Below are 21,314 nucleotides of genomic sequence, written 5' to 3'. Positions count from 1 at the left end.
TGATTATGTTTATATATAGATACACATATATAATCAAATTATGTGTATATTTATGTTATATAATGTGTATAGACATATATTTAAAAATGTAATTTGCATTACCTGTTGATGATAACTCCACTTAAATTTGGAGTAGTTTCTTTGCAGCAATTAAGATCTATGTCTCTGCATCATAACAGAGTAAACATATGGGGGCTGTGGGACCAGCATGTACTGCCCCTTGGCCTAACCAGATCATATGGCAACCAGAGGCTTAGCTCAGGAGTGGCAGCTCCAAGGATGTGTGCCATAACATACTTTTCAATTATGTGAGGTTTTTTTGTTTTGTTTTGTATGTAGGATGGGTGACCAAAGTCCAGGTGACTGTCTCAGCTAATTGTCTTGGATATCGGGACACTGCGGGTGGAATATCTCTATGACTCTAGTCATTATCAGTTGCACCAATGTGAAGAACAGGCTTGATTTACATCTGGAAGTACTGAGGCTCTTCTTCTCTCATCTAAGCTGCTTATAATTAGAGGCCCTGATGAGAATTTTAAACTAGTAAGCCTCTGACAGCAAGAACAGGACTTCCTAATGCTCATCAGTTAAGACCACAGCTATCAGGACTTGGCTGTGGACTCAAACTGTCCTATGACACCCAAAGGTCACGACAACATCCTCATCATTCTTTTTCTCCTGGGGGCTTCAGGGCTGTGTTCTGACACAGCTGCCTGAAGAAGAAACCAAGAACTTCAAAATCATATTACTTAACTTATATTCAAAAATAAAATGCCACAAAAAGGAACAAGAAAGATAGAAAAAAAATAAATAAGGAATCTCAAAAATTTGAAGTCTCTTAATCAATTAAGGTATTTAGAAACCTGTATTTTCTAAAAGCAATGAAGATTCACTAGTATAGAAAAATATTTGCTATATTATAGAGCAAAAAATGATGGAATAAAAAATGAATAATAATAAAACATATTTTTTACTACTTTTTTTCTAGTTCCTAGAATGTGACCTAATTTTCTAAGCAGAAAATTTGCTTTAGAGCATATAGGGAAAAATTTAGATGCATTATTACATAGAAGACTGCACCACAAGGAGCATTTAAAGGAGAGAGGGAGATTAGGAAGGAAGGAATGTCATCAAAGCTGGTTGGTACTTGATGTAGAGCTCAACTGATTGTTTGATCTTGGGCACATCTTCCAGAAGATCATGTGAATGCTCATTTCAGAGAATGGGTCATCTGAACAGAACTTGAAGACATTAATCCTAGAAGTGGAAAGTGTCACTATACTGCAGTTTTGCAGGGGTAGAGTTAACCCCATAGTGTGTTAATATACCTCAAGTTGTGTATTGCACCTGTGTGGGCACAAAGTAGGGCCTGTCACACCTTAGTGACAACATGGAGGAGGCACACAGCTCCAGCAGCAAGATAATCATGGGATGTGCAGCCAAGCTCACTGAGTTGGATGCCCAAGCCACCACAGGATGGATGATTCGTCCAGATCCAAAGGGACAGATCAAGGCAAAAATATCTGAAGCTGTGGGATAGAGCTTTCTATCCAGTTATCTTCAAAATTTAAATGATTAAAAATTAATTGAGAAAAAGTAGAAAAAAGTTAATTCTAAAAATGATGTATAGTAGATTTTTTTTCTAGCAAAAACTAAATACATAGATATATGATTTCCAATGTGTTCATGTTTATAGGAAATGTTTCTTTTTGACTCTCACTCAAATCATGCCTGGACATATGGGTAGAAGGAACTCCACATGACCATAATGTTCTTCCTTCCAAAGGCCAGTGCTGGTCAGAACAGACCTCAAAGGAGGCAGAGTAGGCAGGACACACCAGGGCACCACCCAGCAACTGTATTTGAAGTAAGATCAGGGCAGGTTGGAGGAGGGTGGGGAAGCCTGGTTTGGAAATGTATTATGGATGCTATTTAGCATCCTAGAGCATTAAGGAATCAATGAAGGATGATGATAAAATAATATGGATAAGGAAATATAATCTTTATATTTGGAAAATATAATTCTAGGTAAATAATAATCTGTATGTGATAAGATGTTAGAAATTACCAATTTCATCAGGTTAGAGAAAGGGAGGTCTAGACCTTTTCACAGATTTGAAATTCAGTACCTTTAAGAGCCTCCCTGGAAAATTTCCTACAATGCAAGAAATGTGCCCTGGCTCATTCCCTATCAGTCCCCACTCAAAAACTCAAGTGGGCAACCCAGAAAGGACAAATTCAACCTTCAACCTAAGGAATAACATAAGATAAAAAAACCAGAATAGCTCCTGTGTAAAACTCCTGCAGAGGAGAAGGGAAGATAGAAAGCAAAAGGAGAAATGTTACATTTAAAAAAAAAAAAAAAAGAAAGAAAGAAAGAAAAGGAGGAAGGAAGAAAACTTCTATTTGCACCGTATGTTAAACTGAAGTCCCCAACACACAACTAAACTAACACACACAACTAAAATGCCTCCCTCCCCCAACATGTAAGTCTGTTTATGGTATACTGCTAAAAGGTCATGGATGTGACACATTTCCGAACATAAAATCAAGAGGAAGAAGAAGAAAAAGATAGAAAGTAGGTTGATGGAAAGGCAGGGAGGTAGAAAAGGATGATCACTTCAGCTTCTGTTTTTAAATGAGGTGAAGAGCAATTAAAATGATGGAAAAAACCATAGATAGTGGCTAAAGTGGATAATTACTTTCAATTGACAGACAAAAAATAATTCTTACATTAAAATTCTGTGCTTGTGAAGATATTTTTTTCTAGAAGAGACAGGTGGAAAATCAAACAATTGGAAAAGATGTCAGGCAAATATTAATGAATAGGATGATGAAAAGATAGCAATATTAATAGGAGTAAAATAAGCTTTAAAGGAGCGACTATTTCCAATCTACAGATTTAAACTTTGAACCACTTAATAACATTGATTTAAATAAATAGAAAAGGGCTTTCTATGAAAAAGAAAAAATGTATCATGATAATAGAAATTTTTAAAAAGTGCCACACGCCTGTAATCCCAGTGGTTAAAAAGGCTGGGGTAGGAGGTACAAAGTTCCAAGCCAGCCTCAGCAACTCAGGGAGGCCCTAAGCAACTTGGCAAGACCCTGTTTCAAAATGAAAAAAAAAATAGTAATAAGGATGTGTCTCAGTGGTTAAGCATCCCTGAGTTCAATACCTGGCACCAAAAAATGGAAAAAACAAACAAACAAACAAACAACAACAACAACAGCAAAAAAAAAAAACTGTGAACAAACTTACCTATCCAAGACAACAAAATCAGGAATGTCAAGAATGGAACCCGCTAGGATCATGTGTACCCTTCCATGACTCCATGAGATACTTAGTATATCCCATATATCCCAGTAGATTGTTCTGCCAGAATTCTCTAAACTTCATGGGGAAAAAAATCAGAACATGGGAGAATCCACATGCAAGGGGCCCGGAGTCTTTACCACAGTAATTTTGAAAAGAAAAATCAATATAAGACCCCAAGAAAAATTTTTAGAAATACTTTATATGTTAAAATAATTTTAAAAGAGAGAAATAGAAAGAGAGAGCAACATGTTGAAACTGATTGGATCTGGAACTTAAAATATAAAAGTAGTGGCATTGCAGAGCTCTGTGTGGGATCTGGAATACAGATTGTGTTACAGTTACTAGATTTAACAAAGAAAAGCACATGCTTCTCAAAGTTTAAATGTAATAGAACAATGAACTTTCTTAAGTATAAAGTGTCTTATTCAATATCTGGGACATGTTTATATAAACACTAGTTTGTTAGTATCTGAAATTGAAGTCTAACTCTGTGCCCTGTTTGTTATCAGCTGACTCTACTGTATGCCTAATGATGAAATGGAGATGTTTTCTGAGGAGGAGTAATAAATAATGACAGCTAGGGGTACAATATGGTGCCTGACTGAAACTTTCTTTCAAATTATTCTAAAAAAAAAGATACTTGTTAGCATCAAGGCAAAAACACACATAATAAACCACAAAATTGTGTTACATTTTTACAAATTTTTACAAACTGTTTGTCATTCACACATTTATGTCTCTTAAAATTAATTTTTGAAATTGAGTGTGATGTGTGTGTGTATGTGTGTGTGTGCACCCATGCACACACACACTGGAAATTGAACCCAGCAGGCCTGTACCACTTAGTTACATCCCCAGTCCTTTTTATTTATTTATTTATTTATTTATTTATTTATTTATTTATTTATTTATTTATTTTAATTTTCAGATTGAATCTGGCTAACTGGCTCAGGTTGGCCTTAGATTTGAGATATTCCTGCCTCAGTCTCCTGTGTCACTGGGATTATAGACATCTGCTATTCTGTCTTACTAAAACTGAGTTTTTAAAATGTTTTTGAACAAACTATTTCAGGGGAAACAGTCTGCTTCAAGTTATTTTCTAAAGACAGGGGTTAATTGAGGAGAAGCTGATTTCCTTTGGGAAAAAATAAAAAATTAATAAAATTGAAATATGTGAGCAAAATATTTGATAATTTGGATTTAAATATCAAATGTAGGATTTTATACCTGAAAAGTAATAGATATACATTCTTTTAAACCACCCATAAATCAGTGAGAAAATGTAGTTTTTTTTATGAAACAACCATCAACAAATTGTTAAGAAACTAACATATCACCATTGTGATCTCTGATAATCTTTAATAAGAACACCCAATTCTCCTAAAAAGTTAATATACAAAATTTAAAACAAAAAAATATGTTTAAAATGGAAAAGGAAATACTGAAACATTTATGAAGCACAGTCCAAGTAGTGCTTTAAAACATAACTTCCTACATTTAAAATGAAGAAAGTTGAAAATTAACAAGATAAACAGCAAATGGAAACAAAATGTGAAGAATATCAGAATGAAACCAAGTCAAAGAGAAAGGAAAGGAATCACAAAAATAACAGCTCGGGTCAATCAGACAATAAGCATTCAAGAGAGTATAAATAAAGGTGGCTCTGTCAAAAAACTTTACAAAGTAATAAATAAAAATAGGAAGATTCAAAATAAAAGTACTAACAGCACACAATGAAATTATAGGTATTTCAACGATTGACCAGTACTATGAAAATTTTATGCCAGTCAGTTAAAAAGTAGACGACAGAAAAAGTCAAGTTACTGAAATCATTGTTTAAAGCAAATGGATTAGCTCAACAGTTAATAAGTAATTTGATTTGATACTTAATCTTTCCCAATAAATGTCATTGCAGAGGAGTCGAGGGTTCCCCCATACTGTAAGTACCCCCACTCCTCTTGAAGTCTCCTGTTGTCCCAGTAGCTGTAAGGAATTTCCAGGTGCTTGTCCCTCATGGGTGTTTTTCTTTACCTTGTCCACACACATCTACATGGTTCCTCATTGAACTTTTCCCCTTAGTCCATCAATTTCTTTTCTTTTCTGCTGGTGTTTCACCCATACAGAGGCAAACCGGGAACATTAAGGAAGAACACTAGAAAAAGAAGGTGGGGGTTAAGGAAGGCAGCAGTAGAACCAGAGAGAGGGAGAAGGGAGGGAGGAAGGAAAGCTTTAGTCACCCTGACGGCTTTCTCAGGCTTTCCACATTGCAGATACAGTCTCACAGAATTGAAAGAGATCCTATATTATGGTGACTCTCCAGCTCCATCAACCTAATGCTCATTATTGTTCGGCAGCTGCCTATTGAATCCCAAAACTCCATCTTATAGTCAAGGAAACCAGAGTGTGGACAGGGAGGGCTCAAGATCAGACTGGTTCTAAATCAGTGACTCTCACCTCTAAAGCCACTCTCCTTTTTATCTGGACCCACATCTCCCCAGGCTTTCACTCTAGGTGTTTCTTGGACTCAACATAAATTCTTTAAAAACAAATGTGGCCTCTCTGTATGCTTTTTCCCTCAGAGTACCCAACCCAACACCAATTACAGAGTAAAAGGTTACATCATTATTATGTTTGAATTGTGGAAATTAAAATGCATATTGAAATTCTAACCCTCAGTACATCAAAATGTGCCCTATTTAAAGAAGGAACATTGAAGATGTGATTAAGATTAATATGAGGTCATATGGATGTATAATGGGGCCCTAATCCACTATGACTAGTGTCCTTATAAAGCAGAGACATGTAAACATAAATACACACAGAGAGAGAAGAGGGGGGGGGGAACACACCACGTGAAGAGTGAAAATGTGGGCAGAAGTCAGACCAAAACTTCTATATACCAAGTAACACCAAAGATTCCCCAAAACACCAGACACAGGAAAGATGCATGGAACAAATCCTCCCACACTCCTCAGGAGGTAGCAGCCCTGCTGACACCTTGACCTTGGACTTCTAGTTTCTGGAACTATAAGATATGACATTCATTGGAAGCCCTTCATTTTTCCGGACCCAATGATTATTTATTCATACTGCACCCTGGAACATCTACCCCACTAGTATCTATAGACTTTGACAATCCATGATATCCAGGAGCAATTCCAAAATTATTCTTTTGAAAACCTACACTTTGTGTTTATAAACACTCTAAAGTATAGAATAAATAAAAGACTCTGATGGCCAACCTATTTATCTGTCTAGCCTAAGCAAACCAATGTTTGCTGGATATATTATTTTTGTAGAACAATGGATATATTAATTTTGTAGAACAATGGATACATTGTTGTATATGATATTATATACATATATATATATATAGAGAGAGAGAGCATATATATATATTGCGGTATATGATATTATATATGTATCTTGAGGGTTTTATGACTAAGGGAAATAAACATCTAACAGAAAGGCAAATATTGAATGGCTCTATTTATACGTGGGATATTAAAAATTGAAATTCATAGAAGCAGAGAGTAGAATGGTGATACTTGAACTGGGAGTGGGGAAGTAGGAGATGAGTATCTAAGGATACAAAGTTGCAGTTGTTTAGGAAAAATGAGTCTAGAGGCTTAAGTTCCAGCATGAGTACTATGATTAAGGATACTGTATTGGATGCTGGAAATTTGCTAAATAAGTAGATTTCAGCTACTCTCACAATATCAATGGGGGAAAAAATGGAACAATTTGAGTAGATGGATAGGTTAATGTGCTTGACATTAGTAATCAGTTAATTGTGTCTGTGTTTATTAAAACATGCTGAACACCAAATATATACACTTTTTTTAAAGTGGCATAATATATATAAGAAAAAAAATAAGCACGGGTATCAATTTACACATCTGTTTTTGTGGCAAACAAACCAATTAGCAGACATGAAAACACTAGTCTTAGTGTGAATTGGTTACAATACACACAGCATTTTGGCCCTAGTTTTCTGATCTCCAAACATGTATAATAATGTTTTAGTCTTAAACTTGGTTTTATGGTTAAAGGAATTCACACAAGCAAAATATTTGCCACAATATTGGCATCCAAAAATGTTTAGCCCTTCTTTCTTTCTGCCAATTTTGAAATGCAAAGGTGTTTCTGATCTTTTTTAAGGTTTGTTTTGAAATAACAGCTATAATTCATAATTCACCTTTTCAATAAGTTATCCCCAATAAGTTAATGAAATAAGTTCAGAACACTGTGGGGAATGAGCCTGTAATCCTGGTTCAGTTATAAGATGATTGACAGAAGTATTCAAAAGGACATATCCTCCTAATGAGTGTTCATTCCTCACCAGGAATATGCTCAGGAAGGGGTCTCCTCAATGGGGTGTCCCCCATTTTCAAATACAGCACACATTGCCTCTTTTGTTTTTTAAAGATGAACCTTTTTCCAAACAGCAGTTATTTCATAAGGTGGCTTCTTCAAGGTTTACTGGCTATGAAGTTATTTTGGGATTAAAATACTGAGCAGTAACTCACAAATCTGGATTTCATTACTGATTATCAAGGTGACATTAAGCAAGACCTGGTTCCTTCATATCTTGTCCTTTTACCTGAAATATGAGAGCTCAAATTATCTATCATGCAGTCATCTAGCAAGGGAAAGCTCAATGTTGGATCTAATCCCAGCCCACTTAATTGTGAAGAGAAGTTCCTTCTGTGACACTTACCCAGGTCTCTCATGCACATGTAGTTTCAATAAGGAAAATAAATGCCTGATGCATTAAACAGTCTAATTAAATAATCATGATTTCAAGTCAAGACTCACTCTTTTTATATTGAGCTATTTGATGTTTCAGGTGGAAGAATAGTGAAGGATTGAGAATCAAATTTTACCATGGGGAGTCTCTGATTAAACCATACATTTCCCACTTCTGAGTTTTGATTTTGAAAAACTTAGGGAAAAAAGATGTTCAAAGATGGTTCTAAAAATGAAAATACAGAAAAAGATGAAAGTGGTGTATGAGATTTTGGTTATATGCACCCGTAAGCTACATGTCATGACTTGGTTATTGGAGTGCATACAAGGATATTTCTGAGTTTAAAATAAAATGTGTATTTACAATGTTTATATATTCATTTTCTGATTATTTTTACTTTTTGCTTTGCTTTTATTTTGTATTGTACAAGATATATTCATGTGACATAAATTAAAAACAAGTAAACAAATATGTAATAAAATGCTTTGACATACATGATCTGAACTTAAATGTTAAGCATATAAATGAAAGTTTGGAGCCCAGAAATAAATCCATACATATGTAGCCAGTTGATCTTGACAAGGGTTCCAAGAACATAAACTGGCAAAAGAAGAGTCTCTTGAACAAATTGTTTTGGGAAAAATGAATATAGAGGTTTTAAAACTGAAATCGGATTCTTAGCATACACAAGACTTGAAATGGTAAAACTCATGTAATTTCGCACAGGGGATAAATTCCAACAGCTTCGCCACAGGAAAGGAGACCAGGAGGGCAGCTACAGAACAGAAGTGGATATTTGCAGCCATATATCTGATAAGAGGTTAATCTTTTGTGTAAGAAATTCCTAAAACTTAATAGAAAACAAAAATTAAAAGCACAAATGACCTGATTTAAAAACAGGCAAAGGAATTGAATAATGTTTTGCCAAATAAAACATACCAATAGCCAATATGTACGTGATAAAGGGGTTCCACACCACCAACCAAGGAAATGTAAATTAAAAGACAATGAGATATCACCTCACATTTGTCAGATGGCAATTATTAATAAAGGTAGTGGGTGTTGGCAATTTTATGAAAAACTAGAATAATTGTACACTGTGTTGGGAGTGCAAAATGGCATAACTGCTATACAAAATAGCATGGGATTTTTCTTAAAAAATTAGAAATAGAAATAGAATTATCATATGATCCAGCAACTCATTTCTTAGACATGTGTGTATTTGTGTGTGTATGAAAATTGAAACCAGAATCTCAAAAAATATTAGCACTTTTATGTTTATTGAAGCATTATTGTGGCACTATTCACAAAACCCAAGACATACATACATTCAAATATTGGTCTGTGGGCAGATATATGGATAAAGAAAATGTGGTGCATACCTGCAGTGGAATATTATTCTTCCTTAAAATAAATGAGATCCTGCTATGTATTATACAACATTAATAAACCTGGAAGTTACTATGGTGAATGTCATAACCAACCTCAAAAGGATAGACATGGTTGATTCTGTTTGTATGAGGTGTCTAAAATAGTGAAACACATAGAAATAGAGATTAGAATGGTGTTTGCCAGGAACTGGGAGGATGTAGGAAAGAAGAGTTTTCAAAATTAGTATAGCTGGGCATGGTGGAGCATGCCTGTAATTCCAGTGGCTTGGAGGCTGAGGCAGGAGGATCACAAGATCAGAGCCAGTCTCAGCAGAAGTGAGGCACTAAGCAACTTAGACTCTGTCTCTAAATAGAATACAAAATAAGGCTGGGGATGTGGCTCAGTGGTCAAGTGCTGCTGAATTCAATCCCTGGCACATCCCTCTACCCAGCACACACACACACACACACACACACACACACACACACACACATAAATATATATATAAATATATATACACATATATATGTTTTTATTTACACAAGATAAATTTTACACGTCTGCTGCATAGCATAATGTATTACTTAACAGTGGTATATGTGTTCACTTAAACATTTGCTAAGAGAGTAAATCTCATCATAACTGTTCTTAAACCAAAAAGGGTGGGGGGAGGTGCAAGGAAACTTTCAGAGGTGACAGATAATTTATTACCTTGATGGGGTGGCAGTACCATGATCAGGCCCATGGGTACATTCATGTATATGGATGTGTGCAAATACATCAAACTGTTTATATTAAGCATGAGAAGCTTTTTCTTTTCTTTCTTTCCTTTTTAAAATATCAGGTGTACCTCAATATGTTGTTAAAAAACAGAAAAAAAATAAAGAAAGAGAAAAAGAAAATCAACATGTAGCTCTGCGCCATGTGCAGGTGAAAGTATCACACCTACAGGACATAAGTGAGCTCTTTTCACATTGATATTTGTGAGATAATCAAATTTTCAGAAAATTTTAACCTTTTTTTTTTTTGTACTGGGGTTTAAACCTACAGTCTTCCCACCGCTAAGCTATCTCTTTTTTTTTTTTTGAGATGGGGTCTTGCTAAATTACCCAGGATGACTTGGAATTTATAATCCACCTGGTGTACCCCCTGAAGTCACTGGGACCCTAGACATGTACCACAATGTGCAGCTAGGAAACCTTAATCAGAGTTGTAAACTAATGCCACACTTATGTAAAATTGGCTGCATTGACTCAGAGACAAAACAATCTCCACTAAACTAACACTTCAGTCTGAGTATTGATTTACTTATTTTTACAATGTTCATTTACGTTTTACTCAACTCTCTGAGACTTCTGAATGGTCAGGCATCTCAATCCCAGGTGGACAATCAACAGTATAACTGCACAGCAATTTTGAAAAGTATGAACTAGAAACTACAAAGATCCAAGATAGAAAGTACTAATAAGTTTGCTTTTTAGACCTAACTGGTCATGGTAACAAGCCTTGATATTCCAAGGTGGAGCAATTTAAGGATTCTTACTGTCAATGTGCATTTCCCGAGAGCTCAGGCTCTGTGCCTTCCCTTCTCTCTCTACCCTCCCCTCTCCCTTAGGAGTTAGGCTGCTGGCTGCATTTTCTGTTGATACGCAGCAAACTGGTAAAGTCTTAGAGAAAATGTCCTTTCCCAGGAGATGTAGCATGGTTTGAGTCCTATATGATACACCTTTTATGGTTAAAAAACACTACATTTTATTTAGATATCTATTATTAGATATCCTCAGATAGTCTTAAACTCTTCAGGGAAATATTGAAAAATTTGATCTGCAAAACACAGAAAACACAAAGAACAAGGAGATGAAATAAACAACAGTATCCTTTGTCAATACTCAATACTTGCTTTGGGTTTGTTCATGATGATCAGGCCCATGTGTGTCTGTCTCTGAGAGGGGAGGTAAGTCAGTAAAGTGCACCTACAGTTAATCACAAGGTAGAACTTCTCAGAGTAAGAAACAAGCAAGTAGCTCTTCTTCTGGTTGTTATTTTGTTTTCTGCCACTTTAGAAGATAGAGGATATTTTTAACTAAAATGTTCTGATTTCTTTGACAGGTGAATACTATCCAAAAATATTGGTTGCAAGAAAGTGTGTGGGAGGATTAGGTTGCAATAGCTTGGTGAGTTTGGGAATGCAAGCTAATGCTTAGGAACACCGAGGAGTCAAGTTCTAACTATGAACCTTGCTTTCCTTATTATAATATTGTTTCTAGTTTCCTGTTCTGTTGTAGTGGAAAGATAGATACATTTTTTTTCTGGAACAAAAATTGGAGACCATTAGTTTAAATTCAAATAAGTGATATAAAAAAATAGTTGTTAGTATTTATTGGTTCTTATTTGAGGAGAGAGACATTTGCTATGATTATATTTGAAGGGCCCTGTATTTGCTGTTCCAATTGCTTGGAATATGCACTTGCCCAAAACCTTCTTCAATCCTTTAGTTCTCTTTAAATATGAATTTTCTTATGTTTTCCTTGTGAAACTTTAATATTCCTAGCCAGAAATCTTTCTATATCTTTTGACTATTTTCTTTTCTTTTTAACTTTTTGTTTTTATTTTTTATATAGTATTAATTTTTTATATATGACAGCAGAATGCATTACGATTCTTATTTCACGCATAGAGCATAATTTTTCATATCTCTGGTTGTATACAAAGTATATTCACAACAATTTGTGTCTTTATAGATGTACTTTGTATAATAATGTCCATCACATTCTACCATCATTTATAACCCCATGCCCCCTCCCTTCCCCTCCAACAACTCTGCCCTATCTAGAGTTCATCTATTCCTCCCATGCTCCCCCTCCCTAACCCATTATGAATCAGCCTCCGGATATTTTTCTTATTATTTATTGTTCCCTTCCCTACACACCTATCAGGTGTTTTATTTACTTATTCTGCACTACTCAGGAGGTTTGTTCTGCTCCCTTCTCCACATGAAAGCCTTAGTCTTCCTCTGAAAAGTGATGGGATGATGGGGGTGGCAGGCCAGTTACATGATCCAACCAAGGGCTGGAGCTTGAAAAACAAAGCCCAAACCCATTCACTGGCTGAAACTGGCGGATTAAAAACTCCAGGAGAGAAATTCCAGGACTCAGAAGAATGGAGAAAATTAAAATGCAAGGTCTATGGAAAGAGGAAGTTTCTAGAAAACAGAAATGTTAAACAAGAACATGTGTGATCAGGCTGCAAGTTATTACAATGACGATTAAGTTCCTGGAAGAAAGATAGAATTTAATGTTTTTCAGAGACTTCCCATGCTCCCTGGATTTTTAGTAAAGACTGACTGTCAATGACACCAGTCACCAAGCTTCTATGGACAAAGAAAAGCTGAGAATTCTCAGAAAAATTACAACAGTCACACTGTGCAATTTTGAATAGATAAATTATAGCTGTGAGAAGAAGAAAGCATGGGGTGGGCAATGACCTTCACAGAGCAGCTAGACACTGCAACAAAGACTGTGTGAGTCACTTCACTCAGTTTCTATCTTTCTGCACATCACCATTTCAAATGAGCAAACCAAAGTTGCCAGAAGCCTCCTGACTTGCTCAGAGTGAACACAGTGAGAAAGCTGCACACCTCAGACCTGGGACTGAACTTGTAGACTAATTCCTCACTCTGCATTTGACAAATTATATTATAGAAAGTTTTTTTTTTAAGATAGGAAATACGTACATAAATAAAATAAGCATAAATTATTAGAAAAATGCCTAAGAGTATTTTGTTGTGGCTCAAATGAAGAATCCTGAAATTTGAATTAGCTATTTTTACCCTTGAAGAGAAAATTCATGGGGAAGATCAGTGGATCAGAAGAAGGGAGAGAGAGGTAGGAAGAAATGGTAAAAAGGAGAAACTGCCAAATGAAACGGGCCCAACTATAATACATATAAACATACACATATATTTACATATATACACAAACATATATTAATTCTACCTTCATGTTTATCTATAAACCACCAATTAAAAATAGTAAATAAATAGAAGGAAAACTACTAGAGTAGAGGAAGAGGGACAGGGGAGGGGAAAGGGGAGGGGAAAAGGAAATAGTAGGGACTAAAATGGGGAAAATTATATTCTATGCATGTATGAATATGTTAAAGTGAACTGCAGTGTAATGTATAAGTATAATGCACTAATAAAATATTTTCAAAGAAAGTCACTTGTGACAGTGAATTCCAAACCTGAGTTTAGCAGAATTAAAGCAAACTTGCCCAGGTGGACTTGTATTTGCCATCTTCTCTAATCTAAGAAAATCTGAAGGATAATCATTAAATGTTATAATCTTGAGATTATAACATCACACAGTGAGCCCATAGCTTACTGTTTTTAAGCAAAAAGGGTAATTTGTTGAATTATTGATTCATAGACATTACAATTGTGTTTTAAGATTATCACCATAATTTTATAAAGTTTTATTTTTATCTTTTAAATTATTTCCTGATGAAAAAAGAAATCATGTCCTATGAACTTTGGACTCGGGAGAAAATTTTGTAAGTTTCCTACTGTTAGATCCTTTCTCTCTGGCTGAGGTCGTGGCCCAGTTGTACAGCACTTGTCTAGCATGTGTGAGGCCCTGGGTTCACTCCTCAGCACCACATAAAAATAAATATAATAAAGGTGTTGTGTCCAACTACAACTAAAAAATAAATATTAATTTTTTTAAAAAAGGTCCTTTCTCTCCAGCGATACACTGTGTGTATCTGGCAAGTGCATAAACACTTGCCAGATATTGGGAGTTTTTTGCCAAATATTGCTTTTCTTGCCCCAAACAAAAATATTGGTCAGCTAACATAACAAGAACAGCTAAAGCACTTATTCTTTGGCTACAATCATCTACATGGGTCATTCATTTCATCCTTAGTGAAAATGCAATGGGCTACTTTATTTCTATTTAAAAACAGTGGGAACTGAGGCAGAAACGTTAAATAACACATCCAAGGGTATACAACTTGTGTGTACGCTAAGTACTAGACTAGAATTTGGGGGAATTAAAACATTTGTATGAGAGATGCATCACTTATCCTTAAAATAATAACTTTAAAATGCCTAACTCATTATCCAACTATTGGATGAATGAATAAATGTATGAATAAACAGATTAATCAACTGAGTAATTAATAAAAGAGCTAAGAGACGATGTGTATTATATGATTAAGTGCAATCTTTGCAGTTGCTGAATCTAAATCCCTTGAAATTAACAGAGGAGAAAGAGTATTTTGGTATTTGAGTAAAATGAAGTAATTTTGAGGTTTAGAAAAGAGAAAGCAATCCAATAAATTCAACACACATTGTATTCACATAACGCTGGAGAGTCATTGGAATAGATCTTAGGGATATAGAAACAAATGGGATATATTTGCTATCCTCAACATATTTCTAGTGGGAGACAAAGATTTATAAACAAATAATTGCAAGAGGGTTTGGTTTAGGAAATAACTTAATGCAGATGAGATGGAGAAGTATTACAGAAGAAAAAGAACAAGCTCAGTGTTTTTCTAAATGTAGATAGAAAATTCATATGGATAGCATTTGTAATTAAATTAAAATTTCTATTCAGGAAAAAGAACCCTTGTGCCTGTGTCTGCATGCTTTAAATTTGTTTGAACTCTTTTTCTAAACTTGAGTGAATATTGCCATTCAATCTGTATGTTACATCTCAGAAATAGGAAATGGACCTTAGCTCAGTTTTCTGTGTTTATAAAGCTAAATGATGTTGATATCATTAGACTAAATTAGTGCTCTAGGATTATTTCTTTAACTAGAAAAATATGCAGATGCCAAATTTTCACATGGATGCTATCAACAAAAACAGCTGATCTTCTTTCGTGACATTTCAAAACTGTCTCAACACATCTCTGTTCTAAAATAGGAATTTTTGTATCTCCCTGCATTTCCCCTTGTAGTTCTGCTGTACATTTGAAAATTATTAATCTTTTAAGAGGGTGGGAGATTGAGGTTTAACTTGTAAAGTTGAGGTGAGTGTAAGGATCCCAGAACAAATGTCAAGTAGGAGCACAATTACTTGCCTAATGAGTCATCATTTGTGCTCTGCAATGCTTGCAGTGATGGATGGCAGTGTTACACACTTACAATGTGGATTTCAGATCATGTTAGCACAACATAAAGCATTTGGACATAAATAAATCCAAGGATTTCCATAAGTCATCAAAAATAGATACAAAGTTTGATGAAATTAGGATTCGAAAATTCCTTGAATTAAAATTAAAAATTCCAAAGATTTCTAGAAAATACACCTGCTAGAGAGTAGGCAAAAAATGATGAAAAAAATGAAATATCCCTGAGACCCAGGCATGGCAAGCGTTATTCCAGGATTACTTTCAGTTATTAAACAAATTTGCTTTTTTTAAAAAAAAATCCATAATGGGGGCTGGGGATGTGGCTCAAGCGGTAGCGCGCTCGCCTGGCATGCGTGCAGCCCGGGTTCGATCCTCAGCACCACATACCAACAAAGATGTTGTGTCCGCCGAGAACTAAAAAATAAATATTAAAAAAAAATTCTCTCTCTCTCTCTCTCTCTCTCCTCTCTCACTCTCTCTTTAAAAAAAAAAAAAAAAAAAAAAAAAAAATCCATAATGAACGTTGGGAAATCAATTATGTACCATTTTGAGAAAATAAAACTGGAGTATGAGAATCACATTTTTGGGGGGGATTACTACCAAATTTCAGACAAAGTATGTATGATGTGGTCCTGCTCTCAAGAAAAATGACAAATTGGAAACACCTTTATTTTATATTCATAGGAAAACTATACACTGTATTATCTCTAACTGAAACATGCTTTTTGTCTTATTATAATACAGTACATGTATCTAAGTGAACCATTTCTAAGTGAAGCCAAATAGTAATCATTTATTGTCGAAAGAATTTATTAAATGAATCTTTATCCCCACCCCCACCCGCCAGTCACAGAGACTCTCCTTTCATGCCTAAGAACTCATAAGTAAGTCAGATGGCAGAAGAGTTAAATGAAAGTCTACCTTGCAGGACAACTGACCAAATCAAAATTTTATTTCTAAGTAAAAGGATATGCCATACTTTGGACTATGTGTAATTTTAGAACATGAATCCTTAAATCTTTTTTCTTCTGAGGGGGACTGGAGTTAACACATAGCTAACGCATTTCATTTTGGAAAGAGTTACCTTTGATAATCTAGTTGATAAATCTAGCTGATAACCATCCTCAATTTACTCAATTTTGCTACCTTGAACATCGCCTTCCCTAAAGTAGGGGTTTAGAACACCTGCTTTTCAAACTGATACAAAACTCACTGATTGTCTCAAAGTTCCTTTGCGTCAATTCTCTTTCTGTGTACGCTCAACATAATTCAAAGGCATTAGAAGTGACAAATCAGTATGAATTAGTCCCCAGTGTCTAAAAGAGAATATCCCTAAGCATCTCTGAAATATTCATGGAGGAATGAAAGCATATAGACACAGGGATGCAACCAGCGCTTTGCTCAGAGGTCTTTTAAAACCAACTGAATGTGAGCAAGTGAATTCATGGCTTAGACCGTGGCAAAGCTATGGAACCCCTTTTGGAATATTACACAGGCACTAAGCTGTGTGGTTTCTCCCTCCTCTTCTTCTTCCCTCCACATTTCACATTGTGCTTTGTGTCTATGTAAATATTTATATTTACTTATTCGTCAAAAAATAAGAAAAGGAAATCAATGTATGTCCTGTCTAGTCTTTTTAAGCTAAAAATGCAGTAAACTATACTTTATGAAGTACAAGAGGAGTCCTAGACTGACCTAAATTTTCTTTACTTGTGTTTTGTTTGTTTTTTCCATATATTCATATTTCTGCCCTTACTATGGGAAGTCAACTTTTGTATATAAGGGAATCATTAAAGAACAATTTGTCTGATGTGCCTGAACTTCACAAAATATCAGAAGATCAAGGAAAACAAATAATATTTATGATCAAACGCCACATCTATTTTTTAAAGTTTAACAATAATTCAGAGGCCAAAGTGCTCTGGTGACCTTAGTTGGTGTGCTCTGTCAAGTCAATACCTTGAGGCCCTTACTGTACCAGCAGTAAATTGAAATCATCAATCAAATGCAGAATGAGAAAGAATCACTGTTAATAAAGGCATTTTGAAGACTAATGAATATTCATTGCCCCTCTATGCCTGCTTCAGTTTCTATTATTCTGTGTTTCAATTCAACTCCATGTCTTTATTGTATATCTAGAAAGAGTTAATGAAAATATACAAAGTTATGCATACTAATTAAAAACAGACAAGCCAACACTTGACTTGATTATGTAGGTCTACAGAATACTTGCATATGGATTATTTTTGATGGACATGATATGGATAAAATTTATTTAATGTGTTTTTCTTTAGATATTTATGATTTTTCAAGAATGCATTAATTAATATTAAAACTTGTTGGGAGAGAGTCACAAAGTCTAGATATAAGCACAGATTTTGATAAGAACCATAGGCTTTTGATAAAGAAAATTAACTTCCCTGAATGTCACATTCCCTTTTTTAACTTACTTGTCTATGCCCTAGGTCTTTTGGGAACAATTAAGAGTGTCCCCAGAAACAAGGTCAGTTCACTACTTGGAACAGTAGGTACCCACTCCTAAACAAGCCACCAAATATAAAATGGGATCTCCACAGACCTGCACTCTTTCCTTTTTCCCCTGACTGTGGAAGGACTGTCCTCTGATTTACTTTCCCATTGGTGTGTGACACATTAGCAGACATTTAAGGGCTTGAACCAGTAACACAAATATGTAGTATCCCACAATGCGGCCTGCAATTGAGATTTCTCAGCTGGATTCTTTGTTTCAGCTTCTTGCTAGTCTTTGCCAGTCAAGATGCTGGCCAGGGCTGTGTTCTCTTAGCCACTTTGTAGGCTGCTGGACAAGGACCATGCTCAGCAAATAGAGACTGACTTGGCTCCTTGCATGTGGCCCCTGTGATAGGCCCTCCACCTTAGGGCAGCTTACTTTCTCAAAGTCAACAATAATCTTTCCAAAGTGGATTTGGTGTCTCATTTCAGAACTTCGATAAGATTGAATCAGGATAGGTCAAAATAACTTCTCTTTCGATGAAAACAACTGTATACACACACACACACACACACAAGTTTTGTAGCTTCATTTGTGTGTCCAATGTATTTAATTTTTCTATCGTATTTCATTATATAGTAATGCTAATACAATAGTGAGTAAAATTATTATAGATTTTGGATATTTTTAAATTTTCTTTTGACTTTAGAAATAAAATACAATGTTTCTAAGTATCAACTTTTAGTGTATTTCCTTTAGAATTAAAAAAGTTATCTTAATTGAGTTCAGAAAAATATCTATTTATATTCACAATGCTATGTGATTATTAAAATCACCAATGAATGTTGATTGTTTTAAGTATGCTATTTTCACCCATGAAGGATTTCTCTTTTAATATATTAATGTGGCATAATTACTTCACTTTCCAATTTTGAACCATGTATGTTTCTAGAATAAATGTTACTTCATTTCTTATATATATATATATAAGAATATTCACTATTTTCCATATATGTGAATGGGTTTTATCCATGATTTTATTTTTCTTGGATTATTCCATTATCATTTTAACATCTTAAATGTGTTGGAAATTTAATCAAGGAAGTAAATAATCTCAACAATGAAAAATATAAAACACTGATTAAATAAATTGAAGATGGCACAAAAACTGGAAAGACCACATCCTTAGTTTGTGTACTGGGAAAATTAACTTTGTTAAATGTTCATTCTACAGAAAGTGATTGGCAGATTGAACGTAAGGTCTATAGAAAGCTTCGATAGCAGGATGAATCTAGCAGACAAAATAATCTGTGTACATGAAGACAGAACTTTTATGATTATCCAGTCACAGATTTAAAAAAAAAATAAGAAGAAGAAGAGGAAAGATAAAAAAAAGAAACATCATGGAAATTATGGGACATAATTAAGGAACATAATATTTTTATATAATAGGTGTTTCAGAAGGAAAAGACATAAAAAGCAACAGAAAACACATTCAGAAAGATAAGGGCTAAAAACTTCTCAAATCTGTCAGAAGATGCCAACACTCAGATACAAAAAAAAAAAAAAAATACAAGCTTTCTATTCAATTTGATTCAAGGAGGAGTTCATCAGAGCACATAGTAATCAAATTCTCCAAAATAAAGAAATTTAAAAAAATTGAAATGGTGACATAGAAGACACATTTCACATATAAAGGAGATTCAATAAGACTGTGGGCAGATTTCCTAATGGAAACTCAGCAGACAAAGAAAGAATGGAAAGATATGCTCAGTGTGCTGAGGAGAAAAAAAAAAAAAGTACTCACCAAAATTACTTTGTCCAAAAGCTGCAATCAACATAAAAAAAGAAAACATAAATGGGAACGACTCACAGGACACCATTGTCAGGAAAAAAAAAAAAAAAAAAAACTACAAAGGAAGATGGCAACAGAGAAAAAAAGAAACAAACTATATATACAAATCATATATATATATACACTCTCTGTATACACACAAATTATGTAGACATATATAAAATAACAAGAACAAATATCACAAATGACAATAGTAAACCTCAACATGTCAATAATTACTTTGAATGCAAATTGATTTGATTTTCCAACAAAAAGACATAGATTGATTAAGTAAGAAAAAGGTAAAGAAAGAAGGAGGAGAAGAAAGAGGAAAAGGAGAAGAAGATGAGAAAGAGTGGGAGAGGGAGGAGAGGGAGGAGGCAGGGGAGGAGGAAAGGGAGGAGGCAGAGGAGGAGGAGAGGCAGGAACAGGAGGAAGAGGAGAAGAAGATACATTCTGCCTACAAGAGATGTGTCTCACTTTTAGGAACACATGGAGACTGAAAGTTAAGGAATGAAAAGGAATAGTCCATAAAAAATTAAATAAGTGAGAGAGAGAGCTTGGATAGCCATATTTGCATGAAACAAAATAGATTTTAGGTCAAATGCCATTAAAAAAGAGACAAAGTCATTACACAATGATGAAGAGATGAATTTATCCAAAAGACCTAACAATTTTAAACACATATGCATGCAACATGGGCGAACCTAAAAATATCAAGGAAATATTAAGGAATTTTGAAATGAAACAAGTTTGTACTACAATGACAGCAGGGGACTGCAATACCCCAGTTTCAACAGTGAAAAAAACCTCCAGGCATAAAATTATTGAGGAAACATTGGCCTTGATTCACACTTGCACATTTTTCTCCAGTGCACAGAGAAAACCCTCTAGAATAGATCATAGATCATATGTCAGGCCACAAAATGAGTCTAAGCATATTGAAGAGGATTCAAATCATAGTAACTTTCTCTTTTGTGTGTGTGTGTGTGTGTGCATGTGTGTTGCTGGGGTTTGGACCCGGGCCTTGTGCATGCTAGGCAAGTACTCTACCAACTGTGCTCTATCCCCAGCACTTAACTCCCTTTTCTCACCATAGCAGCAGGAAAGTAGAAATCCATTACAAGAGAAATCATAGAAAATCCACAAATACATGGAAAGTAGCATGTTGCTGAATAAAGAATTGGTCAAGGAACAAAACCAAAACACGATAGCAAGAAATGACTCCAAATAAATGACAGTGGAAAGATGCAAGTAAATACAAAGGTACTCTTTGGTCATGGATTGAAAAAATATTGTAAAATGTACTCACTACCCAAAGTGAGGCAGAGAGAGACTCCATGCTGTCCCTACCAATATTTCAATGTCATTTTTCTCAGATATTGAGAAAAGCATCATGAAATCTGTATAGAACAAAGTTTAAAAAAATGCA

The sequence above is a fragment of the Ictidomys tridecemlineatus genome, chromosome 9 (assembly GCF_052094955.1).
Source record: "Ictidomys tridecemlineatus isolate mIctTri1 chromosome 9, mIctTri1.hap1, whole genome shotgun sequence".
Taxonomy (NCBI): Eukaryota; Metazoa; Chordata; class Mammalia; order Rodentia; family Sciuridae; genus Ictidomys; species Ictidomys tridecemlineatus.
Note: the sequence above shows the minus strand (reverse complement) of the source record.